This window comes from Crinia signifera, chromosome 11 (assembly GCF_055691185.1).
Source record: "Crinia signifera chromosome 11, ASM5569118v1, whole genome shotgun sequence".
Taxonomy (NCBI): domain Eukaryota; kingdom Metazoa; phylum Chordata; class Amphibia; order Anura; family Myobatrachidae; genus Crinia; species Crinia signifera.
Window position 1 is genome coordinate 62,958,246 of NC_139227.1, and position 27,555 is coordinate 62,985,800.

The following is a 27,555-nucleotide window of genomic DNA, read 5'->3' on the forward strand; positions in this document are numbered from 1 at the left end:
GGGGACCTGATCAATAATAAAATATTTCACGTGTCAAACGAATGTCCAGCCTCCTTGAAATGCTGTGGTACTGGCTGGTCCACGTCCTTGCCTTTCAAAATAGCATTGGTGGATGAACGATGGGCAGCCATCTTCTCCTTAAACTTACATGTGGTTTGTCCCACATAGAACAAACCACCCAGGCACGTAATAATGTACACAACATGTGTAGAAGAGCAATAAAGTACAGATCTTATGTCGTACTGATAGCACAGTGAGGGTGTTGAAAGGACCTACATGCAACCATAAATTTGCTTGTTACACCCGTCCAACTTTGGATGGGTAGTGAGGATAGGTTTCTGTCTCTAATGACACATATTAATGTTTGTTGTCCATTTATTAAATGTACTTTTAGCCACAGCGAGGTTAAGGTTAATTAATCCTAAATCCTTCTCACTTTTCTGCACCGTGCAGACCAGTTAACAGATCAGCCCTCTAGCAAGGTAAAATCAGACAAAAAAAACCCAAGGGACATAAATACTGGACAAACAGATGAAACCAAAAACAGTTGGGAACCTCACCACTTTTGACTCTGCAGACAAACCCAGGCCAGTGGGGTTGTAGTGGTAAAACAAATCAATCAGCATTAAACACAACAATCAGTCACATCTACTTTAATCGCATCAAAAAGATCACCGTCCTTGGTGATGTCCATGCCTCCCTACATGACCCATTCGAGGAGTGACACTGGACCTTATTCTAATCGCTTTGGTGCCGCGTGCAGGGGATCGATGGTGTGCGTCTGTGCATGCACAGATGCATTTCTACACATGTGCAGACGCAGAGTGCGAGCACCCATGGTGAACATTCTGTTCGCTTGGTGCACACACCTTACACAGCGGGCTGTGGACGGAGAAGAGCGGGGATGCCAAGCAGCAAAATTAGAATATGGGAACACCAAGCGTTTCATGGGCGTTCCCATGAGAATGTTAGGCGCTCTCATGCTAATGAGGCTGTGACACGGGTGCAGGGGGCGGGCAGCTGATGTCAGATGCCCACCCTTTCCTCACTCAGGGGGCATGCAGTTTAGAGACACCATATACTGTAGGTGTCTCTGCACTGCAAGCGCTGGAGAAATCATTCGATATTCGCCAACCATCAAATGATTTCTCCCTGCCTGCTAATGGATGAATATGTAAATCATCCATTTGCAGGCCTGGGGGGGGGGGGGTCATGCATGTGAGGGTGTGTCTGATGGACCTGCAAGAACTTTGCAGCCTTGCGGGCCAATCAGAATAAGGTCTACTATTCTCTGTATCTGGACTTCCCTCTTAATTTTTTGACTGCCATCACTTGTGTTGTACTATTTCATTGATAAGAAAGGTGTCTCACCATTACTAATGGTAATCATAAGAGTGAAGTCCAGGAACAGAGATATCTGGCTTCCCCTGTACTTCACAGCCTACACATCTCCATGCTCAGGCAAATCAAGCCAAATTCAAGCTACGAATGGTGCCCGCCCTCATTGTTCATTCCATGGCTGCCCACGATGTAGGTAGTTGGCTAAATTCCCCAACACTTAACCACACACGCCACTCCTCGCACTGTGATTGCCACTTTTGGTATCTCCTTCCGGCTGCTGCTTCATGTCCCCTTCTCCAGACATTGGTAATGTGAGTACAAAATCATATGCCCCAGTATCCACTCTAGGTCACCTTCCTTTTTTATTATATGTAAATCAGAAAATGCAATATGCTATTGTGAGCTCATGTAGAGATAAAAATGAGGTCACTTTTTGGAGGCTCTTTATGGTTGGTCTAAAATAGTATTTTATTGAGTTGAGCGTCATCATTCTGATCTTCTGAAAAATGACTTGTATCTTAATCATGTAATGCTTATCCCTTTAACTGTATGTCTATGTGTATACCCTATAGGTAGTATGTGGATATTTCCCATATACACAATGTATACAGACCTATGCAACAGTGTCATATATCCATTTTCCGTTGGTGTCCTCGTATTGCAATATATATACCTAATTATATTCTCTTTGACACTGTGGGCTCAAGGTGAGTTATTACATTTCATCTTATCTCATTTCTTTCATACTGTATGTATCTGTCTCACTCTCTGTGGTTTTCAATGTCTTGTGTCTGTTGTAGCAGAAAGGTGGGGTGATTACCAATAATCTGGTTTCAGGACAACATGGGAGGCTACATAGTTCAAAAACTAATGATGACAGCGGATGCGGTATATCTGCACCAAGTTATGGAGAAACTAACTAGCTTTCTATAGTCTGGCATGGTCTCTCTATTCTAGGATGCCTGTGCGGGATCAGCTTTTGAGAAACCTATTCTTGCAGCCTATGGGGAACTTTTATCTTGTGTCAAGTACTGTTGGGAATTGTGGCCTTTTGTTTAATGCCACTTCAGTGCCAGTCTTCTAATGTCAGATATAAGCATCCTTAAAGTGGTGTTTAAGTGTAAGGAAGTTCTACTGAATCTCTTGGCAATATGCCAGGTGGGCGTGTCAGGATGAGTAAATGTATAAATAATCTTGAAAGGATAAACACTTTGGGCCAGAATCAAAGGTTATTTTGCACCTGCAGGTACTAGAGGATGCCGATCAGAGCTATTCAAATGTACATAGTTACATAGTTACATAGTAGGTAAGGTTGAAAAAAGACTTACGTCCATCAAGTTCAACCTAGGTTTTAATAGCTTATCCCTTGCTGTATAGTATGTTGTTAAAGTCAGATTATGATTACTAATTGTACCCGAGGATGTTATTAACCAATAAATGTTTATCCAACCTTAATTTGAACGTATATATTGTCTCTGCTGACACCACATCCCCAGGAAGATCGTTACAAAGTTTGACTGCTCTGACCGAAAATAATTTTTTTCTTCTAAGAGAACAAAATCTTTTTTCTTCTAATCTAAACTCGTGCCCTCATGTCCTAGATTCCTTTCTAGCAGTAAAAAGGGTGTTTAAAAGTCCTTATATTGGCCCCTGATATATTTGTACATGTTGAGCATGTCCCCTCTTAAACGTCTCTTCTCTAGTGTAAATAGTCTCAAATTTCTCAATATCTCCTCGTAGCTTAAATTCCCCATTCCCCTAATTAGTTTTGTTGCTTCTTTTGGAATTTTTCTAATTGTATGATGTCCTTTTTTTAGTATGGGGCCCAGAATTGTACTTCATATTCAAGGTGAGGTCTAACCAATGCTTTGTACAGTGGCATAATTACTTTTGAGTCCCTAGTTCCCATGCCCCTTTTAATACATGCTAGAATTCTGTAGGCCTTTTTTGTTGCTATGTGACAATTGAGCACTACACCCCAGTTTGTCATCTATTTGGACTCCTAAATCTTTTTCCAGTACCGAATTACCCAACATCTGGCTGCTTAGGTTATAACTAGCACACCGGTTATATCTCCCAAGGTGCATAACCTTGCATTTATCTACATTGAACCTCATCTTCCACATTTTTGCACACTCATCTAGATTGTCAAGATCATTTTGAAGCGCAGCGACATCCTCGGGTGATTTAATAACTCTGCTCAATTTTGTGTCATCTGCAAAGATGGATACATTGCTGAGTAACCCCATCCCAATATCGTTAATAAAAATGTTAAACAAGATGGGCCCAAGGACCGAACCCTGTGGCACCCCACTTAACACATTGGTATCATATTTGATTCTGCGTTGTTAACAACCACTCTCTGGTCTCTATTACACAGCCAGTAACCTAGCCATCTACAGATATTTGCGCCTAATCCTAGGTCCTCCATTTTATTTATCTACCTCCTGTGTGGTACTGTTTCAAAAGCTTTAGCAAAATCTATGAAGATCACATCTACAGCATTTCCATTATCAAGGTTTTTGCTAACGTTCTCGTAGAAGCCTAGTAAATTTGTCTGGCATGAACGATTTTTCACGAACACATGCTGGTTAGTACTGAGCAAAATATTCCTGGATACCATCCCTTAAAAATCCTTCAAATATTTTACCAACGTTGATGTTAAGCTCACCGGTCTGTAATTTGCTGGGTCGTCCCTTATCCTTTTTGGAATATTGGTACTACCTCAGCTATTCTCCAGTCTTTTGGTACCTTACCTGATGATAGTGAGTTATCAAAAATGTAATATAGAGGGGTCACTAGTTCCACCCTTAATTCCATTAGTACCCTAGGAGGAATCCCATCTGCCCCTGGTGATTTGTTTCTTTGATTTTGCTGAGCCTCAATATTATCTCCTCAATCGTAAAATCAATATTGAGATCCGGCTTGTTTGTCTTGCTTGTGGTACATGTGCGTTCCACTGTCTGCTCTCCCCTAGTAAACACTTATTCAAACCTGATCACAGTAAAAATTTGTTCTCAAAATGGGCAAAAAAATGCTGCACTGCAGGTGGGGCAGATGTAACATGTGCAGAGAGAGTTAAATTTGTGTGAATTATTTTGTTTCTGTGCAGGGTAAAATCTGGCTGCTTTATTTTTACACTGCAATTTAGATTTCAATTTCAACACACCCCACTCAAATTTAACTCTCTCTGCACGTTACATCTGCCCCACCTGCAGTGCAGCAATTTTTTTTGCCCATTTTGAGAACAAATTTGTACTGCGATCAGGTCTGATTAAGGGCCATTATGCAGTGTTATATTTCACACAGTGTGACTGAAATTACATTTAGAGTATTTGTTCTTCTATTATAGAAACATAGAAACAAAATTTGACGACAGATAAGAACCACCTAGTCTGCCCCTTTTTTTAAACATGTTACCTCAAATCATATTTTTTTTGAAAGGATATCAATATGCTTATCCCAAGCATGTTTAAATTGTACTACTGATGGTGGGCTATTCCACTTATCTACTACTCTTTCTGTGAAAAAATTCTTCCTCACATTTCCCCTGAATCTTCCTCCCTCTAGTTTCAGTGCATGTCCTCGTGTTCTGTTGCTCCTCTTCCTGTGAAGAATGTTTCCCACCTGTACCTTGTTAAAACCCTTGATACTGTATATTTGAAAGTTTCTATCATGTCCCCCCTTTACCTTCTCTGCTCTAAAGAATACATATTACATATTAAGATCTTTTAGTCTTTCCTGGTATGCTTTGTGATGTAGGCCATGCACCATTTTAGTTGCTCTTCTTTGTACAGTCTCTAATGTATTTATATCCTTCTGGAGATATGGCCTCCAGAACTGAACACAATACTCTAGATGAGGTGGTACCAATGACCTATACAGTGGCATTATTTCTTCTTTCTTTCTACTGCTGATACCTCTCTCTATGCAACCAAGCATCTGACTTGCCTTCTTCATTGCTTTGTTACAAACACATTCAGGAGAAAACACACAATATTCACCATGAAAATGGGTCAATTATTGGGGATTTTTTCTCCCGCCAGTCAGTCACTTTGCACTAGGACAAGCTCGTACTGTTTTTTACTATGCTAAAGTATATTAATGAACCACTCTAAGACATCCTGACATAATTTTAACTAGATCGGAGCATCTTCATAGGTTTCGTTATTTTCACCTAAAAAGGTGAAACTCCAGGCCTCTTGCCAGAACAGAAGCTGTTGACTCAGATCAAAAAGCTTTTCCACATTTCTTATTCAGGTCAAGTCACAACTTTTCCACACTAGCTGATTTTGAATATCTCAATTTCAGTTTTTTCACTCCGCCCTATTGCCCATGTCGAATAAATGCTTGTGTCGCCCTAATGACCTGTCGACCTAGACCCATGTCGAACTTTCTGCATGTCGACCTAATGGTGTCGACCCAATGCTTATTGACCCAATGCTTGTCGACCTAATATACATATGCCATGTAAAGAAAGGGTTAAAACATCGTATTTTATAAATTTCTGCCTGTGTGTTAAAAAAAAAAAAGATAAGAAAAAGAAAACTAAATGTCATTTGCATTGTTTGGTGCACATTTTTCCACAAACTTTTTCTTCACAAAATTTTTCGTCAAAACCATCTTTTTTTAGTGATACGCGCAAATATGTATTAATCTTTGTACTGTTTTTTTTTTCCACTAATATCTTTTTTCACAAACATCTTTTTTTCAAAAACAATTGACTGTAAAGGATGTACACACTGATGGGGTGAAGAATCTGAGGAAGATGACAGCTTGCCTATGTAGAGCCAGGTTGTGCAGGGAGAGATCATTGGCAGCTTGTTTTGTAGGGGCCCAAACAAACCAATAATTTCAGCCAAAATGTGTCGCTGAAATGATTGGTTTGTAATGAATGTAATTGAGGTTAATAATACCATAAAAATGATTATAGCTGTTTTTATGGTTTAAAAAAAATACAGATCCAGTACCAGAACCAAAACCAACAAGGGCAGTTTTGGCAAAACCAAATACAGATCCAAACCGAATGGGGATACAGATCCAAAGCCAAAACCAGTTATGGAGGCCGGCCCACATCTCTAGTTAATACATCGCAAGTGTTTAGAATTAAAGCTACTGTATATTCACCTGAATGATTCTTAAATGACAATGCAGGTATGTTAAAGCCTGCTAGGGGAGGGCCTATGACATCCGCAGCAGGCCGGATGGGCCTGTTTTCTTTGTAGCCGCCAGTTAAGTCCTAGTCTATGTGGCGGCTGTGAATACCAGAGACCATTAAAGAAATCATTTGATGGTGAGTGAAATGCAAATGGGGCGTATTCGTTTGGATGCGAATTGATGTGCATCTCTACACATGCTTTCCCCAAACCTACCAAATCAATTTGCAAGGCGGGATTTCGTGGGTGCAAGGTGGATGCTATTATGATCACTGGGTGGCCAAATTCTGACCTGTGTGAACAGGCCCCATCATCTTTCTCCAGTTTATCATTCTTCATAGTTCAGAACATCTGCCTCATTGACTTTTACATTTTAGTGATAAGACAACTCATATACAGTATGTAAGTGATGAAACATATTCATTATAATACTCTTGAGTAATATTTTTGCTTGTGCATTATTATTTGCAGAGCCTGAGTAAAGCCTCCCTCATCTAAGGACATCAAGACAGGTCCAACCAAAATGTTTGGTATCACTGAGGATTCCATCCAATTACAGAAGGAATGTTGGGCTGAAGATGTTTTTACTAATACATGTATACTGTATGTTGCATTGCTCAACATTATACAAACTATCTGTACATAAAGCATCAGTGCCACAGAGACCCTTTACATCTTTGCAATTTTGTTTTTGGAAGGGGAACTGAATGACTGACAAAAGAAAAGAGGTGGTTTAAACATCTAGCCTGCCATGGGTGATCATCTCTGGTTTTTTTATCTGTTAATGGCAGTGTCGGGGTGTTTTTTGGTAAGGGTTTAGTTAAAGGCTTAGGCTGTGGGCTTGTTTTTTGCACAGGATTAATACCGATGTCTGACTGTTGGGTTGCCGGTGGTCCTAATCCCAACAGGGGTCAGGTAATACCCCTTTCACACCAGAAGCAAATTCCCAGGTTAAAGATTTTCCACCCGGGAATTTTCTGAAAAATCCATGTTTTTCTTTGGTGTGAAAGGGTCAACACAGGTCTTAAATCCCGGTACTCCGACACTGCTCTTGACCAGGGTCGGAGAGCTGGGATTTAAGACCTGTGTTGACCCTTTCACACCACAGAAAAACCCGGGTAATTTGCAGGTGGTGTGAATTGGGGTCAAGCTGCACTAGGCAAAATGACCCGGAACTCAATTGCTGGGTGGCTGGTGTAAAACCCCAAAAAAACTCCTTGTTGATGTGGCTGCCCTAATTGAATTTTGGACTGTGCTGCAGCCCCACCTCTAGAGCTGCCACTGCCCCCCACTTATATCTGAAACAGCCTCAATCACCTTGTGCAGTATGGCTCTGGCCCTTCTCCCAGTGTGTATGTCTGCCCTCCTCCCGATGTGTGCCTCTTCCTATGTACAACTCGGTTGAACTAGTAATTCTTTCTCCCCTTTGCATGTATATTTTACTATGTGCCCTTGTTCTACCTGTGCCCCCATTCCCTCTGTTACCCCTCTTTCAACCATATATTGCACCTTTTACTTTTCTTTTGCACCACACCTTCCTTACACTCCTCTTCTTCTTTTCCTCTCTTCATGTATTTCTCTTTTGGTTGTTGTAACGAGAACAATGACTGGTGGCCACTTATCAGAAGTGGTGTTGATGAACAGATACTTAAGACGTTTGTCTTCTCGACCACCTGGAACTAAAAATTTAGAAAAGTTATAAATATTTAAATGTGGCCATACACTGCTCTGACTTCTTGGAGCAATGTATGACCATCTGATCCCCCGTGAGCCACCCGGGACCTTCTCCACTGCTGGAACATACATATGATCCCTGGTTCCGATCCGATACACATCCCCTCATATGGTTCACTGCACTCGCCAGGCTTCGGGCACACTATTCTATTCTCACTCTTTGTTCACTTGGATGGTAAAGGATGAACCAAGTCGGTCTAAACAATAAACATGAAAAACGTTTTTTGACCTTTTCAGTGTTGACCTTCTGTCAATGTCAACCTTGAGTATGTGAACCATTTAAAGGTGTCGACCTACCCACTGTAGACCATTAGTGGTCAACCTAATGACTGTTAACCTAGAGTCAGTCAATCTATCATGAGTCCGGATACTGCTTTTCACTGTGTCATTCTGTGGCATGCAAAAATAGTTAAACATATTGTAGTTATTTTCTCATATATTTCAAAAATTCTAATTACTCCCAAAATGTTATTAGGAAATTAATTAAATTTTTTTTTAATATTATACTATGCTTTTTGTTTGTTAAACCGGGTGAGATGCACTGAGCCTTAAAAAGTGATAAAATGGAGATTGCTAACCCTCCAACCTGTGACATGGCAGGTAGGAGCTGATTGCCTGGTACTTTAGCACTCTCCATTTTTTCACTTTTCAAGCTTAGTACATCTGCCCCACGGAGAGTAAAAGAAGGCCGTGGGATGGTAAGGTCAAGGGTAGGGTTAAAATACTTAACCGCTACTTACCAATGTAAGTTGCAGTGCGCTAGCATATAATGCGATGATGGAGAACAATGCACTATCCCCAATTACTTTATATTACTATCTCAGATGCGAATGGTATGTAATAAGTTCATAAAAATCACAATGATGCATCAATGATTGTATGCAGTGCCAAAACTTGCAAATCTTCTTCAAAAACTTTTTAGGGAATTTTTGAAAAATACCCTAGGAGTCTAACTGTGCATGAGCTAGCACTGCTGACAGCTACCCGTATCCCCCAATCTGCAATGAAACTCACCTACACTCATAAATGATGAATTAATCATCTGTTTTCATGTTCCGCTGTGTCCTCTGTCGTGAATGCATACCTCCCAACATGTGAGGGCCTGACAGTGGCACGCCTGAAATTATGGGGGCATTTTTACTGCTTTGGGGGCATGCCAGCAGCTCTGTGAGCCGCTGCCAGCCCCTCTGTCTATTCACCGCAGAGCAGCACCAAGCAGGGGGGACTCCCAACTCCCCCACCACCATGGGACACTGACTCTGCCAAATGGGACAAAAGACCGTCTCACAAAACCGGGATGGTCCTGTGAAAATCGGGACAGTTGGGAGGTATGATCATTGAAATGCCAGGACTTTACTCAGCTCACTTTACTGTTCAGAGCGGAAGCACAGAAACAGATGACCAGAGCTCACCAATCACTGGTCTGATTTCCGGGATATGTGATCAGTTACTAAAACATTTGAATGTAAGAGCATGGAAGAGAATTTAGCAAATTCTCCTCCAGCTGGCTATTAGTACATTTAGGTTACACTACAACAGGGGTGGCCAACCGGTCAGAGGTAAAGAGACGAAAAATATCAGTAGCCAAGCTAAAGAGCCGACATCATGCGCGCGCCTGAAGGTGCATGCGCCAAAAAAAGGGGCGTAGTCTATTTTGACCCCTTGGGTGGGTGTGATACAAATATGCCTCCAATAGTGCAGTGCCATATATACATATGCCCCCAATAGTGCCATATACACATATGCCCCCCACGGTGCCAGGTATGTACCACACGGTGCCGGGTATGCCCCTACGGTGCCAGAAAGCTGGTATGCCCCCACAGTGCGAAAAAGCTGGTATACCCCCACAGTGCCACAAACTGCTATGCCCCCACAGTGCAAATTTACCAGCAGCAGCACTCACCATTGTTGCTGCTGCTGCCGGGCGGGGAGAGGACAGTCTGGTGTCCCAATGCAGTCCTCCTGTCATGTCACTGATGGGAGGAGAGCACAGCACACCGCGCATCTCCTTCCCCCTCACTTCCCTGTGACTGGGCCGTCCACCAATCAAAGCTCGCTGGCCGGCTCGTGATTGGCTGCTGGCCCGCGAGCTCTGATTGGCGGACGGCCCAGTCACAAGGATGCACAGTAAGGGGTAGGAGATATGCGCGATGCGCACTCTCATCCCCTCAGAAGGAGAAGGGATTCAGGGAACCGGAAGCAGGGGGGACTGGGACGGTAGGTGGGCGGCGGGCAGCAGTGGGAGCAGGAGCCGCACTTTACAAGGGGGAGAGCCGCATGAGGCTCAAGAGCCACGGGTTGGCCACCACTGCACTACAATAATGTAAAAAGGCTGTGAAACACCCATAAATAATTTACATTTTTTACATTATTTCATATATCCTACAAAGATATATCTGTTATACTGAAATATACATTTTTGGGGAAAATCATTCCTAATATTTTTTCTCTCTAAATATTTCTGGAAATATTACTGAGCAATATATTCTCTGGTAAAATATTCTCTGCACACATCTAGTTTCTACAGATTTCTTCTCTTATACCTTTAGGGCTATTTGCAAACGGATCTTAAATCCGGGACATATTTAGTCTGTGAGTATAAGTAAAAGTTCAATGAGATGATAAAGAGATGAGATAAAAATTCATATTTGTCTGTCTGTACTGCGGAGAAACTCCTGGATCCCACAATTTCTTAACAGCAGGTAGGAGCCATGAAATGTTCTGGGTTCTAGGAAAGGTGAACAGCAGTTACACAAGACAATTGTTACAGTACAGTACAGCTAAAGAGAAAGGAAAGGTGAGCTGTAGATGCACAAGGCAATTGTTGTTACAGAACAGTACAGCTATAGAGAAAGGAAAGGTGAGCTGCAGATACACAAGGGAAGTGTTGTTACAGCACAGTACAGCTATAGAGTAAGGAAGGGTGAGCTGCAGGTACACAAGGCAAGTGCTGTTACAGAACAGTACAGCTATGAAGAAAGGAAAGGTGAGCTGCAGGTACACAAGGCAATTTTTGTTACAGCACAGTACAGATATAAAGTAAGGAAGGGTGAGCTGCAGGTACACAAGGCATGTGCTGCTATAGTACAGTACAGCTATAGATAAAAGAAAAATGAACTGCAGGTACATAAGGCAAATGTTGTACAGCTATAGAGAAAGAAAAGGTGAACTGCAGTTACACAAGACAATTGTTACAGTACAGTACAGCTAAAGAGAAAGGAAAGGCTATAGATAAAAGAAAAATTAACTTCAGGTACATAAGGCAAATGTTGCTACAGCACAATACAGCTATAGAGAAAGAAAAGGTGAACTGCAGGTACACAAGGCAAGTGTTGCTACAGTACTGTACAGCTATAGAGAAAGGAAAGATGAACTGCAGGTACACAAAGCAAGTGTTGTTACGGAACAGTCCAGCTATAGTGAAAGGAATTGTAAACTGCAGGTACACAAGGCAAGAGTTGCTAAGGTACAGTACGGTAAGCACAGGTTGCTTTAAATAAGTAAAGTGCGTCTTTAATGTAAATTGTATAAAAGTGTATTGTGATGATTTGGGAACCTCTGATGGCCTCCAAAAGTCCTGCTCTCATGGTAACCCAGGTAGTGCAGATGTTACTCTTAGGGGGGAATCCAATTACCAGTAATGTGATCTCTGGTGCGAGTAAGTGCTGCTATATGTGAGTAAAGATGTATGAGTGAGCACCAAAAGGGTGGCGATTTGGTGCTACTGACTGCGATTACATGCCATGGCAATGCAAACTTGCACTCTTCTCAGGGTATAGGATTCCAAGAGTGGACAAAAGGCCTGATTTTTGCAGAGTTGAGCAATTATCTCCCAACTGCCCACATATCATGGTCACACTGCACACATGTAATGATTTAGTAGCAATGGCGGCCACAGAAAGGGTTTATCTCAGGGACAAACGCAGGATTTTCAGAAGGGGGTTTCCAGAGAGGGGCGGAGCAAAGCACGGAGGTGGACACTTAGGTGACCCAGTATATGCCGGGTCAGTTAAAGTATTATAGATAGACCAAATGTATATAAATAATAATAAAAAAAAAAATATATATATATATATATATATATATATATATATATATATATACACACATACAGGGGCAGCAACTGCAGTGTAGACCCCTGGGCATAGCAATGTATTGGGGCCCCTACCGATCCTCCAGCAGTAAGAGTGGGGGAAGCTTTGATGTCCCACGGGCGATTATATCAATCGCTCAGCATATAGGGCCTGGACCAGTGATTTCTACTAATTACCCCTCTACTGCACAGATGGTGGGAGATGGGGTGGGAGAAGGGGTCATTGGGCTGAATGAAGGAGCCCTGATACATAACTTCCAGGGTGGTAGAGGATGTTTAATATGCAGAGGAGGGTCGTATAGTGGAGTGGGCTTATTATTCATAATTTTCTGGTGGGAGGACAGCTTGCTTGACTGCAGATATCTCCAGTTCCCGGAAATAGATTTCTTAGATTTTAATGGAACTAAAAACTAGAGAATCCCACCTACCAAATAGTATTGGGCACTAGGGGATCAGAGTTCAGTAGGCAGAGCAATCTGCCAACGAGTATATAAAACTACATACCAGGTGTGTGTAGCTGGAGTAGTAACCAGCTGCTGGAAGGCTGATATCTCTGGTTCTGGGAACAGTAGAGACAAGCTACTAGAGTTCTTCAAAGAGGGAGAATCCCAGCTTTTGGAATATACCCTCAGAAAAACTCTGTCAGACAGAACCTGAAATATCTGACTGGGAAGAGTAATTAACAGGCTTGGATGGGGACCACTGCTTTGAAGTCAGATATCTCCGGTTCCCAAGGGCCGATTTTAAAAATTATTGTACCCATGGAAAGAGGGGACCCTCAGCTTTCAGCATATGGTCATTGTAGTCCTGGGGGGGGTTCTGGGTACTCAGAAACCCCCCCTGCGTGCGCTACTGTATCTGTAGAGTAATTGAAAGGCAGGGACCATTTGTGGGAGATAATGGGGAGTGGCAGCAACAGTGCAGGTGTGTCCGACCCATATTTGGGGAGCATCTCAGCCTGCAATTGTGATACCATATGAAGAAATCATTGCAGCACCATCTGATTTTCCGCACAACCACAAGCTTACTCAGGATTGTGACAAATGATCTGCGGTCAATGCAGCATATTTGTACACCATTACTTAAGTTTGGGAAGCTACCAGTTGATGTCTCATTATAAATCGCAGCACCTGAGACACACTGTATGCATATTATTGCACAGTACTGTACCTGCATACAACAACACTGCTGCAAATGCATAAGCTAGTCTGGGAACACTGGGAACATGGCTGTGTGCCAGTAAGAGTGACCAGTGGCCCAAGCAAATATGTTATGGAGCACCACAAGAAAATCAAATATATGTACAGACTTGTTGTAGGTATATACTAAAGGAAAGTGAGTACTACATGCAGAACAGTTCATTTAAGATTATTTCCACTGTGGTGGGATTAACCAGACATCCTGCTGAGAAGGTCAGGCATAATGCCCTAGTACAGTGGTTCCCAACCCTGGTCCTCAAGTACCCCCAACAGTACATGTTTTGCAGGTCTCCACACAGAATCACAAGTGCTATAATTAGCTCCACCTGTGGATCTTTTCAAATGTGCCTGAATAATGAGTGTACCTGCCCGGTGCCCTGGAAAACGTGCACTGTTGGGGGTACTTGAGGACCAGGGTTGGGAACCACTGCCCTAGTATTTAAAAGCAGAATAATGGATAATGAATTATGGGCATCATACAGTGTTGATGGAACACCTTTTCTTTAAAGAAAATATATTTTTCACATTGATAAATATACAGTAAATCAAATCTTATATTAAAACTATTAACTCATTTATAGAGATTTTATAGAAAATATGACAACATTAAAATAAGAGAATCCTAACCACAAATAATGCATCTTTCAGATAATACGTATGATGGGGCTGACACTTAGTGGAGGTGAGTGACATTTCTTTTGTGCCAAATGTGAGCTACACATTGTTTGGTTTGTGTATATAAATGATTTACATGTAATGAGACACTCCGCAGGCACACTATACTGTAGCAGGTATGGGGTATGTAGGTTTCTGTGGTAGCACAGACCCAGTGTATCCCATAGTCATTGCTTGCTGCAGACGTTGAGAGCTTTTAACATAAAACTTAAGGCTGTACACTAGGTGTCATGGGGCATGGGGGGGGGGGGGGATTTTCTTGATTAAATAGTTTCCTGAAATTTACTAACGCATCTGCTTTATAGGCCAAAGATAGGCGTCATCTAGCAGAAACTATTGCTTGCAGTGTGTATCCCGTGGCCACTTATTAGGCAATACAGTCAATACAGTATGTGTGTTGGTTTTAGCATCAACACACGAGATACGGGCCTAGGGGTGACACTTGCTAAGCCAGTGGCCAGATGAGATATTGTAAATGAGTCAATCGCACAAGAAAAGAAAGGTGCCTCCACAGGGGGAGGGGGTGGTAGGTGGCGCTGCGACGTGGGTTGTGACACTAGCAGCTGCTGGTATGTCGGGTTAGTTAGGCCCGAACTGGGTAAAAAGAACAACTGGGATGTAGCAGCGCTGTAAGTTGATAAATAATAAAAAATTAAAAAAATATATTAAAAAAATATAAATAAATATGAATAAAGGATTGGACTGATTGTACAATTTAAAAACAATATAACATTTATTAATAAAGTGACCAAGTGCTGGTATAATGAAATGGGGGGAAGAAGATAAAATCAAATTGCAGAACTGTCCATTCCTATTATGCCGAAGACAACATATTGTGCAAATGCATGAATAATGGATGGGGGTTAACGTCCACCTGTAGACACCCCGGGGTGTAGCTTGTGCTCCCTGGGACTCAAGGCCCAAGTTGTTGATAGGGCCGAGTCCCTGCAACAACGTCCCGCCTGCACGGCTACCAAAGTTGGAAGGTATGCATTATGCAAAATACTAGACCCCATTATACTTGCCCCTTACACATAGTGCAAAATGGAATGAGCTAAAATTCACATAATGCCACATGGCTCATTGGAAAGCCCCGGTCCTCAGAATGAGCTATGTCAGAACTGACAGGGGGGCACATGCCCATGATTTTTTTAAACCAGGACCGGATCTTTAAGCCCGTGGCTGGTTAGGCTCAGGAGGGGGGACCCCATGCCGTTAATTTTATTTATTTTTTTACTTTCACACATTTTTTTGAACAGAACCATGAACAGATCGCAGTGTGTGAAATTTTCCCGGTGGGGGGGGGGGCGAATCATTTGTTGTTACGCCACTGAGTTAAATGTACTATGTATGTACTGTAATACAGATAATTGTACGGATTCAGTACCGAATCCCGGCGGTCGGGATCCCGGCGTTCAGAATCCCGACGCCGGAATCCCGACAGCCAAAATCCCGACAAGGGGGGGACATGGATCGCCCCCCCCCCCCCCTTGCGGGCTTGCTGCGCTCGCTCGTGGACACCCACGGAGGGAGAATGTGTCGGGATTTCGGCGGTCGGAATTCTAAATGCCGGGATCCCAACCACCGGGATTTTAACTGCATCCCAATTGTACTATGCATAATACAGATAAATGTACTATGCAAGTACTGTAATACAATTAAGGGTACTATGCATGTAATACAGATACATGTACTATGCATGTAATCAGGGCCAGCGCCACCACTAGGCAAGTCTAGGCATTTGCCTAGGGCGCCGGCACCTGGAGGGCGGCAGTCCGCCCCTCGCCCCCATGCAAGGGTACCTGCTGCGCCATCTGTGGAGCTGGCAGGGGGGTCCATGCTGGCATCTGACAGGAGCCTGCAGTGGTGTCCTTGCCGCGCGGGTACCTGTGGCGCTGTGTATAAAGCTGGTGGCTGCGGGGGGTCCCTGCAGTGAATAAGAAATAACTAGCGCTATCCGCCGGGCTATGGTTGAAAACACTGGCCGCACGCTGATTGGCTGAGATTCAGACGCCAGCATGGTCCCCCCCTGCCCGCTCCCCAGATGGCGCAACAGGTACCCCCCGCCCCCACCCCGGCATTGGGGCGCCCCCACCCCGACTCGCCTGGGGCGCTCTGGTGCCTTGCATCGGCCCTGCATGTAATACAGTTTGCATGTCTTCAGCACCTAACTGATGCTGCTCGCCTGGTTTGTGGGTCTTATCCTTAGGCAGCCATATGCTGCTCAAACAACAGTTCCTAGCATTTACTCATAGGTAACCCAGCTCACTAGGGAGGCCAATCCCGGGATCGGGATCAGCGGGATCCCGGGATTTAGGCCTAAAATCGGCGGGATTTGAATCCCGGGATTGAAGCTTTCAATCCCGGGATTTCGGGATTAGTATCCCAGTGCTAAATGTACTTTTTTTTCCAAAGCCGGGCAGCGCTGAGCACTTTAGAATGGCTCAGATGCTGCCCGGCTGTCTGCTGCGTACCCCCCGGTGGCTGATTGGTCCGCTCCGCTGTCAGTGTCATGACGGCACCCAGGCTGCGCAGCGTGACCCCTGACATCACGCCACGCTGCGAAGCCCGTCCGCCGCCAGGCCTGTCAGTGCACTTCAGCACAAGCACAGTCGCTCAGCCGCCCGCCCGGCCGCTGCATGGATGGACGGACGGACATCGCTCCTGCTGCTGCCTGTCACCATACCTCTGTAAGTGACAGTGCAGGGCAGGGGGATGGGGAAGAGTGGCGGGCGGGCAGGCGGGGCGAATAAGAGGGCATTTATATTGATATTTTTTTGGGGGGGGGGGCGGGTCATTTTTTTTTTTATTAGGGAGGCCAATCCCGGGATTGAGCATTTTTCAATCCCGAATCCCGGGATTGAAAAAAATGCCCCGGGATTGGCCTCCCTACAGCTCACTAATTGATTGTATGAATGCACAGTCTATCTAAGGAGCCCATTTGCTGTAGGAACTTGTCACTTCTTCAACAAATTTCCAAAGAAATGGAGCAAATAAAATATGCTTTATTTTTGGTGTGAGAATTCCAACACAAAGCAGCAGGTGGAGCTATAACCACAGTTTGTAGTATGACTCCACTTATCAATTGGAAAAGTATAATGCTTTACTTGAATGGTGACTTTAATATCAAGGTAAGGAACAAGGTTGCAGGGAATGCGATCATTAATGATATTACATGGGTTTATCAATTATGGCTTGCGAGAAAGCTCTGTCCCTGTGAATGCCCTTCACAGACTTTTTGGGATATCTTTCATGAAAAATACCCCAAGTATATGCTGTGTATGGCCGCCGGCAACATCGCTGCCACCAGACACTCCACCCATTGCAAATATACAACATGCCACCCTCCCAGTTGTTTTTTGGTGTTCCGACAGGGCTACCTGCCATCTGACCCTCTTCCTGGTATGTGAACCCCAATGCTATATAGTAAGCTGTAACTTCATGGCATCACTTTACTCCAACGGGAGTCACATAGCAGGACAGGATGATCTGATGACTGGCAGTCTTCACTGGAGAACTGATCACCAGTCCTTGGGTGTAGGTATGATTTTTCATTTTTTTTTCACTTCACAGTGATCAGTTTGTTTATCCATCAGATACAGATCGCTGATCACACTGGCTGGGTCTCCGCACAGCTTAGGTAGCGTAGGTGGCCAAAATGGCCCCCGGAGCAGGATAAGGGGGCGGGGCTCTAGGCACCCTGCAGGTCAACGGCGGGAAATCCGGGTCGGGGGGATGGGGGGGGGGGGGGGGGGCAGCAGCCAGGGTGGCCGGTCCCCTTCTTGTCACCTAGCCAGGAAGAGGGCCAGTGAGAAGAGACAGGGTTAATTGAGGGAGACGTGAGCAGCAGCAGGGTTAAAAGCAGAGGGTAGGGGGGCTGAGCTCACTCATCCCCCAGCTAGGATGGAGACACCCTCCCACCCAGCCCATTTGCTTGGTTAAAAGCTGTTGAGAGGTTCTTGTGGTGTCAGGTTGTAAATCTTGTATTGGACATGTTTGAAATAATGTATTTGTCACGTTAAAATTTGGTGTTTAAAAAAAAAAAATTATAATAAATAAATAAACGAGTAAATGTTTATGAAAAAAAAAGAATTAAATATTTGAATACTTGGAGAATTATGTTGTATATGAAGGCTATATTGTCTACGAGTGTAATTGTAATGTTGGATTTGGTTGTCATTGTCATTATGTTGTATCAGGTCATTGAGTAAGAATGTTTGTCACAGTATTGCAGCGAGGGAGCGGTGCACAAGGCAAGAAATGTAGGGGAGTTACAGAATGCCTCGCATACTCACCATTAGGCGGTCGCACGCCTGGTTCCAGCATTAATACGGCAGGGCCCATACGGGTCGCATGCCAGGTATGGTGAGGTGTGGATGGTAGCTGATCCCAAAATGGTAAGGGGCGTGTTCACGTGAGTCACATTACAGTGGCTGGCACGGGCCAGGCGGTACCAAATTGTGAGGGGGCGTGGTCGCGTACCCACGGCGGTGGAACGGACACGCCCCAGGGGTACCACATTAGCAGGAACAGAGTGCACTGCTTCCCTTTCTTTCCCTTGCCCTGCAAAATTGTTTGGATATGATTATGGATTTGTGAAATAGAGCTGTGACCATTTTAATTGCCCACAAACTATGTCGTCATGTTTCAGTTATTTCGTTGACCAGAGTGGGGCACTGGTAAGTTGCCCTCTCCCGCCTTATCTCTATCAGTGGGTAGAGAAAGCTGTGTAGGGGCAGAATTTGCAGTGAGCCCAGAGTTTACGCTCTCTGAAGATAGCGTTATTATAACAAAGCTCACTGCTGTGTGTTGTTTTTTTTAAAGATGAATTCTGCCAAATTGCATTTCCCATTATAAGTATGGGAAAATGTGATCTGATTACTGAACAGGTTGAAATTACATTTTTTTTTGTAAAAGGCCTCTAAAGGCTTATACACACTGGGTGATTTTGAGCTGAAAGCAGCTGCGTTTTGACGTTTTAGCTGTTTTCAGCTCAAAAGCTGTGTATTGGCCAGCATTGATGGGTGAGTAGTATTACCAGCAGATGAGTGAGGGGTGGATTGCTTTCCATAGTGTCCTGCTATGGAAAGTCAGCCACCCCCAGTAAAATCTCTTATACGGGCAAAAATCGCCCAGTGTGTATGGGTCTTTAGTCTGATCTCATGCCTTTCTTTGTCTGTCCTCTATTCTTTACAGCTTTGTGCCTAATTCTCATGTCACAATTGTGCTAGCCATGCCCCATGTATTGTCTCCTATGACATGTCACACTCCTATGTCACATCGTATTCCCCCCCCACCACCACCACCACGGGAGGCTGATAGAATCCCAGTAACTATGTAACACAGACCATTCCTCAACACTGACCCTGTGACCATGGAAAAGCAACAAATACAACTAAGTGTATTTATATGTACAGTATACTTATATTTCTCTGCTTAACACTGACATTCTATGATTGTACCTTTCCTATTCCAGAAGGGAATGCCATGATTATTTTGTAGAAAGGTCTATTTGACCCAGGGGCACCTCCAGCTAAAGCCGTTTTTATTTCAGGGTTGCCGACTTTTAAAAGCTCCTCTCCGGGAGAAGCCCGGAGAGGAGACTTTCAGCAGGAGCTTGGGGGCGGGGCTTAAACGTGACATCATTAAGCCCCTCCCCATGAAGGAAAGTTACTTGGTTTGCCTATCTCCGTGGAGGGGGCTGGGCTAAATAACGCGATTATGCCGCTTTAACCCCGCCCCCTCCCCGGAGATCTGCAGACACAAGGTAATTTAAACGGTGCGGTCGGGGGGGGGGGTCCCCCAGAATCCGGGAGGGTTGGCCACCCTTCCGGGGGGCCGGGAGGGTGACCCGATTTTCGGGACCCTCCCGGCCGTTCCGGGAGGGTAGGCAACCTTGTGTTATTTTATGTTAGTTTGTAAGAAATGATTATGATGTATATTGATCTATGGCCTTAATTTGATTTCAGGAGTTCAAATATTTAGTTTGGTGCTGTGGGGCGTGATGAGCATTGCAATGATCTCAGTAGGTACAGTATGGACCACATTATCTATTATCTATTTTGGGGTATGCTAATATATGTGGAATATTGGAACAAAAAGGTTCAACACGTGTGACATGACAGACAACAGCACACAGGGGGTTATTCTGAATACCAAACAATACAGACAGATTTTCCGAGCGCAGACTGTTATATTATGCACTGCAGCTGTTTCTAATAAGGGGATTTACCAAACCCTTTCTGTAGCAATAAACCTTAAACACAAAAAAGTAGATTAAAACAGCGCTGTAAAATGTATAGGTCATTTATTAAAACATATTAAAAAGAGTTCATGCCGGCAAGGACAGTTCACATACATGAAATAGTATTTAATAAAAAAAACACTTAAGCTTCCCATTTAAACTCAAAATGCTCAGTCCCACCTAGTGTATTTGCACATGGTGTAATAGATAATACTCAATTGAGTTACTGCAGTAGGTGGGGGTCCCGGCTTCCAGATTCAGGTGCAATGCTCCGATCGCTATTGCGGCTATTTCAGTCCATGGTAGGTGCGGTCATATCCGGAGCATTGCACCTGAATCTGGAAGCCGGGACCCCCACCTACTGCAGTAACTCACTTGAGTATTATCTATTACACCATGTGCACATACAGTAGGTGGGATTGAGAATTTTGAATGTTGCGTACTAACATACCAATCAGTTAACAAAGCCTTGGATATAAAACCGCATGCATGCACTAATCACCCAAAAGGAGTTTAAAGGGGAAGCTTAAGTGTTTTTAAAAAAATACTATTTCATGTATGTGAACTGTCATTGCGGGCATTAACTCTTTTTAATATGTTTTAATAAAGTACCTATATATTTTGAACAGCACTGTTTCAGTCTTCTTTTTTGTGTTTAAGGTTATTCTGATTCACTCGCAGAGGCAAATTCCTTCTCAAATGGACAAAACCATGTGCACTGCAGGTGGGGCAGATGTAACTTGTGCAGAGAGAGATTTGGGTGGGGTTTTACTTCAAAGTGAGATCTATATTGCAGTGTAAAAATAAAGCAGCCAGTATTTACTCTGCACAGAAACAAAATAACTCACCCAAATCTAACTCTCTCTGCATGTTACACCTGCCCCAGCTGCAGTGCACATGATGTTGTCCATTTGAGAAGGAATTTGCCTCTGCGAGTGAATCAGAATAAGGGCCAGTCCCAATGAAGATGGTCAGAACAGTAGCTATAGCACCTTATGAGGGCATTTGTAATTCAGGGATAGATGTATCAAGGTTTGTAGAGAGATATCATAGAGAAGTTCACTAGAGCAACAAATAAGCTTATAACTGTCATTTATCTATGAAATAACAGACTGTGATTGGTTGCGTTGGTTATTTTTTCCACTTTATTTCTTGCCAAGGCCTGACACAATTATAGTATTACTCATACCGCTCCTTTGCATGCTACTGAAATTAGCCTAGAGAATTTAGATGAGGACACAGTGGGGATGTATCACACAAATGACTGATGTTTCAATCTGTGCATGCATCAGTCACGCTGTGCATGTGTCCTGATGGTAATCTAAAGGTGCGTACACACGGGGCAATATGATCGCTGGCAATATATTGCAAACAATATATTGCTCAGCAATCATATTGCTCAGTGTCCTGTTTTCATCTGCGACCAGAGATGGTCGCAGATGAAAATGTCACACTTCCGGGAGAAGAGGCAGTGGAAGTTGCTGGTCGGAGGAGCATGCTCCTCCGTCCAGTGACCATTCAGGGGCTGAAAACGGGAGCACGCACTTGGCGATTTATCGCCGGTGCACACTCCCATCACTGGCAATATGGTCACTCAGCGACCATATTTCCAGATATATTTACAATAATCACCCCCCGTGTGTACGCACCTTAAAGCTATGTACACACAGAGCAATATGATTGCTGAACAATATTGTCTTAAAATTGCTCAGCAATATATTGCTCAGCATTGCTGGGCAGTTTTTTATTCTAAAACCCGAGGGATTTTTTTGGTCTTGTAATAATCACTATGGAGGTTATTCTGGTTGGAGCGGTCCGTTCCGAATTCTTTCGGAGCGGACCGCACGCCACGCTGTGCGGACATTGTAAGAACAAATGCCCACAGGTCCTCCGCATTCGGACGGACTCGCTCTCTAAGAAGAGGGTGTGTTTTCGGACAACATCCAAACCGTGCGTGGCCAAACAAAGATTCTACACGGTCTTACAGCGTCAGAACGGATGGGAAGCTGGCCATACGCACCAATGCGGTGTATTTCCGCAAAACTCACGACTATTATCTGAACTCATAAATCTGTCACATGACACACTTATGCAATTAGGCTACCTCATAAAAAAGGGATTGTTTGTAATTGTAATCAATTAAATCCTATTTGATACTTAAACACATTACCACCACTTTACATTAACCCTTACATCATGTGAAGTGCTATTCAATCATTGTTACCCCTTTAAGTAATGGTCCCTTTAGGCAGCAATGCTTCCAATTGAAGCAATGAAAAGAGTGTAATTAATGAGTAATGAGTAGAGGAGTGGATTGTATTGTGTTCAGCTGACAGTGCTTCAGGTGCGGGCGTACTAATTGGGCGAACCGAATGCCTAGCACATGAACAAGTGCTCTCCGCAAAGTGAAACTTGCTTATGAAGACCGCATATTTCATGTGTGTTGCTTCGTTTGCAGTCGGTGTGCTGTCCGAATGCACGCCTACCAGAGTTCGTGCACTCCCTCGTGTACGCCCATATTTACCCCCAGTTTTTCTCACTTTGAAACGACGCCCTTGTGTAAGTGCGAATGACGCCCCAAAACGCCCATATTTCCAGAGTCAATTCGGTGGACATTTCTGTACAGTATTAGTGGGAACGAGTACGGAGACCATGCGTGGCACATGCGCATAGCGTTGCCTACGCATGCGCAGACAGGGCCGGTGTAAGGCTTCTCAGCACCCTAGGCAAAACTTCAACCCACTGCCGCCCCCGCCCCCCCATACTGCCACCAATAACCATTTTCCAACCCCTTAATGCATACTTGCCTAAAATTCTGGAATGGCAGGGAGCCTCCCAAAAATTGAGTGGCCCACCCAGCCTCCCAGGAAGGTGGGCAAGACCCTTGCTTTCCCTGGAGGCCCCAGCACTCTCCCCTTTGACACTCATAACAGAGTACAGGAAGGGAGGGCGCAACGCAAGGAAGTATGCCTCAAGAGAAAGTGTGGAGGTGAGGTCTTAGAAGTTCCACAGCAGCCACCTGCATTAATTACAACAAGGATCGGCACAGACATCATTGATTTTTTGATAGGCAGACTTGGTGGCGCCCCCTAGGACCTGGCGCCCTAGGCAACTGCCTAAAGCTGCCTAGTGATAGAGCCGGCCCTGTGCGCAGACGGCTAAAAAGCGGCCTCCGAAAGAATTCGGAACGGACCGCATCGACCAGAATAATGCCCTTAGTGATATAGCATGATAAGTAAAATTGACCTCTTTCTCTTTCATATTGGATAGATAACAAACTAGAATATCAGCTGTACATTCAGGTGCATCACTTAAACACTCTTTGTGCAGGATATTCTTAAGGCCCCCATACACTATGCGATATGGGAACGATTTCACCCGATTCGGATGAATCGGGCAGTGAAATCGGCCCAAAGCGCACTTGTAGACATCCCATTTTTTTTTCCAAGTTATCTGTTCCTCCCGGCTCCCGCAGCTGCGGCGCTGCCCGGCAGCCAGCGTCATGTCATCAAGTTCTCCCTGCTCGCCTCCCGCTGTCACCCCACCGCAACAGCTTCCTCCTGCCCGGGTCCCTATGTAGTCTCTCCCTGCTCGGCTCTCAATTAGCCGGCATCCAGCTGCCGTCCCCCCGCATGACTCCCTCCTCCTGCAGCTCCCCGGGGACTGCATATGATAAATCCATGTGATTTATCATATGCAAACCTTGGCACATCAAGTGCCTAATCGTGCTTCCCCCTCCCGGGGAGCTGCAGGGGAAATCAGGTCCGACTTGTCCCTAGGACAAGTCGGACTAATGTATTAGCATCGGTATCAGAAAAACAAAATGTGTCCCCACAGGGAATAGCAAAGGGTTAAAAGGCAAGTCCTAGCCACCAAACTCAGCCATATTGATTTTTACTTCAGAGGTTGGCAAATGTGTTAAATTAAACCCAAAAAGTGCTCCAAAAAAAACCAAATGCTTTAAAAGAACAGTCCCCAATTGCAATGAGTAATTCCTGGAACTTGATACTTGCAGGTGTCTTGAAAGAGAAAGTTTTCCATCCAAATCAAACAGTACTCCTCCAATATAACAAAGTCCAGTAACCGGCACTCAAACAACCATGAATACTTGAACGGGTGCCTCCATTAACCAACTTCAACCCAAACAGCAGGTGGTCACATATAAATCCAATACGGATGTGGCACTCCCGTTTCTTCATAAATAAATCTAGACAGCAACTACTGTACTATTACTGTATCAATGTTTTGGACTTTATTGTTATGACCGTCTTCAGGATACTGTAAGTGAATAACAAAACTAACCTTAAATAGGACACCCAGTGCTGTTTCCGTATCTGCACGCTGACTGCCGCCGCCGCCCAGAGCTGGGCCGGCGTAGCTCGGCTACCTAATCTCAGTTGGACCAAAAAACATTGAAAAGCAAAAAATAATTACAAGTAAGAAAGTCAATAAGGGCGTCTGAAGCACCAATGCAGATAGGGACATAAATATATACAAAATAATATATAAACAGTGTGCAAAAATATACCAAAAAAACACAAATGCAAACCCCATTATGATTCATAATAACAAATTCCAGCATGTATCAATAAACAAGCTAGGTTATAGCATATTAACCTGAAATGCTAAGAAAGTATTATGCGCAAGAATATCGAATTACTTACCAAAAATATCAAATTACTAACCATAAACAGACATTATGGGGGAAATTTACTAAGAATACTAATTCAAAAAATCATATTCGTATTCTTAATTCTAATGAATACGACTGCATAAGGCTGTTTCAGCCGTATGCAAAGTCGTGTTCCAGAGGGGAATTTACAAAGCAGTCAAATACGACTGCTTTGTAACCCTCCGATGGTGTAATGAATTCGAATAGCCAGTCTGCACGGATCAGTCAGATCCGTGCAGGCTGCAATGTGTTAAATAAATAAATAAAAAATGTCGTGGGGTCCCCCCCACAGCTGTAATCAGCACCAGGCTGAAAGAGCTGGGGCTGGTACTAAAAAAATCAGGAAACCCGGCATATAGGGTTTCCCCAATTCTTTAATACCAGCCCCAGGCTCAAGGACCAGGGCTGGTTCCCAAAAGACTAGGGGTCCCTTGTATTTTAAGAACTAGCCCCTGGCCAAACCAGCCAGCAGGGTAATGTCACAGCCGGGGGACACTTATTATATAAGTTCCCGCAGCCAAAACATTTATCCCTACTGACCAGTCAGCCTGGCCAGGGGCCCTGGGGGAGTGGGTACCCCCCCAATAAAGGGGTCCCCCCACTCTAGGACTTACCTGACCAGGCTGAAGCCTGGTGCTGTCCCCGGTGGCCCTGGAGCGGTGGCCACCTGGCTGATTCAGTGTAAAAAAATAGAATAAACTATTGTTTAATACTGTGGAACTATGAGTCCCAGCAAGCCTCCCCCACAAGCTGGGACTTGGAGAACCACAAGTCCCAGCATGCGGGGCATTAAAGGGCCTGCTGGCACTTGTAGTTCCACAGTAGTAAAAATAGTCAAATAAACACACTGACACACAAGAAAAATAAAACTTTATTACATTCAAAGCCCACACATACTGATACTTACCCATCTTGAGCCCTTAGGTAGGTCCATGGGTCTTGGTCCGGTGTCTGGGTCCGTGTCGGCGTCTGGGTCCATGTCGGCGGCGTCCATGTTGGCATCCGGGTCCGGGGTCCCTAGTAATCCATAGGGACCTGTGGAAGGAAATTATACTTACAAGCATCCTATGGCGAAGATCTGTCCTCTTCTCTCCTGAAGTAGTCCAGGTCTTCACAATTATTGAAATATTAAAAATACGGCTGGTAATTAGAGTAAAACGCCCGCGAATGGCCGGGCAAATACGACAGGAAAATACACTTTGGATCTGACTGATCCATGCAGGCTTCAGTGTAAAAAAATAAAAATAAAAATAAGTCCCGCAAGCTGGGACTTGGAGAACCACAAATCCCAGCATGCGGGGCATTAAAGGGCCCACTGGCACTTGTAGTTCCACAGTAGTAAAAATAGTCAAATAAACACACACTGACACAAAAGAAAAATAAAGCTTTATTACATCCAAAGCCCACACATACTGATACTTACCTATCTTGAGCCCGTAGGTAGGTCCCTGGGTCTTGGTCCGGTGTCCTGGTCCGGGTCCGTGTCGGCGGCGTCCGTGTCGGCTTCCGGGGTCTGAAGTAATCCATAGGGACCTGTGGAAGGAAATTATACTTACAAGCATCCTATGGCGAAGATCTGTCCTCTTCTCTCCTGAAGTAGTCCAGGTCTTCGCAAAATAAAAAAACGCCAGTGACCTTTTCTGCAGCTTCAATAAAGACGTTGGTAGAGGCGATATCTCATCAACAGATGGTATTACTTTGCTGCCTTTGAAGTATTCATGTAACTTCAAATGCCGGTTAAGTTTGTACTTTCCTATTGACCACTGCATCGGATCAAAATGTACCGTCGGCACAAAGGAGAGCCCGCGTCAGAGAACCATCTCTTCTGTTGCTGTCAGAGGGTGGGGGAAAGATTAAAGATTATGTTCTCGGGTGGAGTGGTAGACTTCCCACCCTGTCCCGTCCTCTTCCACTTACGTGCCCTCTGCCTCTGCAACTCTGTTCTTGTTATCCTGATGAAGATATCACATTGAGATATCGAAAACATTTGATCCACATTCTGCGTGATTGATTATTTATCTGAGTGCCACCGTCATATATATATATATATATATATATATATATATATATATATATATATATAATAGGGAAAGAACGGGCACTCAGGGTCTTGATAGTGGTGAAATAAAGGACTGTTTATTCAGTCAGATGGTCCGTCTACGTTTCGGGGTATCCCCCTTCGTCAGGACAGGTAATGGGTGTAACAACATGAAGGTGCAATACAAGTGAATTATAAAGGCTCAGTGACTTACCCCTCCTGCAGCTTGCGCTCACTCTCCGGGACCGCTGGGCTGACTTCCGGGTGCGATCGCGCCGTGATGACGTCACTGTGATTGACAGTGTCATCCATCCGGCGCATCAGAGCGGGGCTGGCCTGCGGTCACGTGGGGCTTGCTGTGGGAGGCAGACAGAGCGTCATGCATTACAGGAAACAATATACA

The 27,555-nt window shown here is 44.2% G+C and overlaps 1 long non-coding RNA gene across 1 annotated transcript in view; it reads left to right on the forward strand.

Moving 5' to 3' along the window:
* LOC146045771 (uncharacterized) overlaps positions 1–7,054 on the forward strand; it is a 17,013-nt gene extending 9,959 nt beyond the window's left edge. Inside the window, exons 4-5 of the long non-coding RNA XR_014465594.1 lie at positions 1,914–2,048; positions 6,969–7,054. This is a non-coding gene — a long non-coding RNA (uncharacterized LOC146045771). The remainder of the gene's footprint in view (positions 1–1,913; positions 2,049–6,968) is intronic.
* The last annotated feature ends 20,501 nt before the right edge of the window (positions 7,055–27,555 follow it).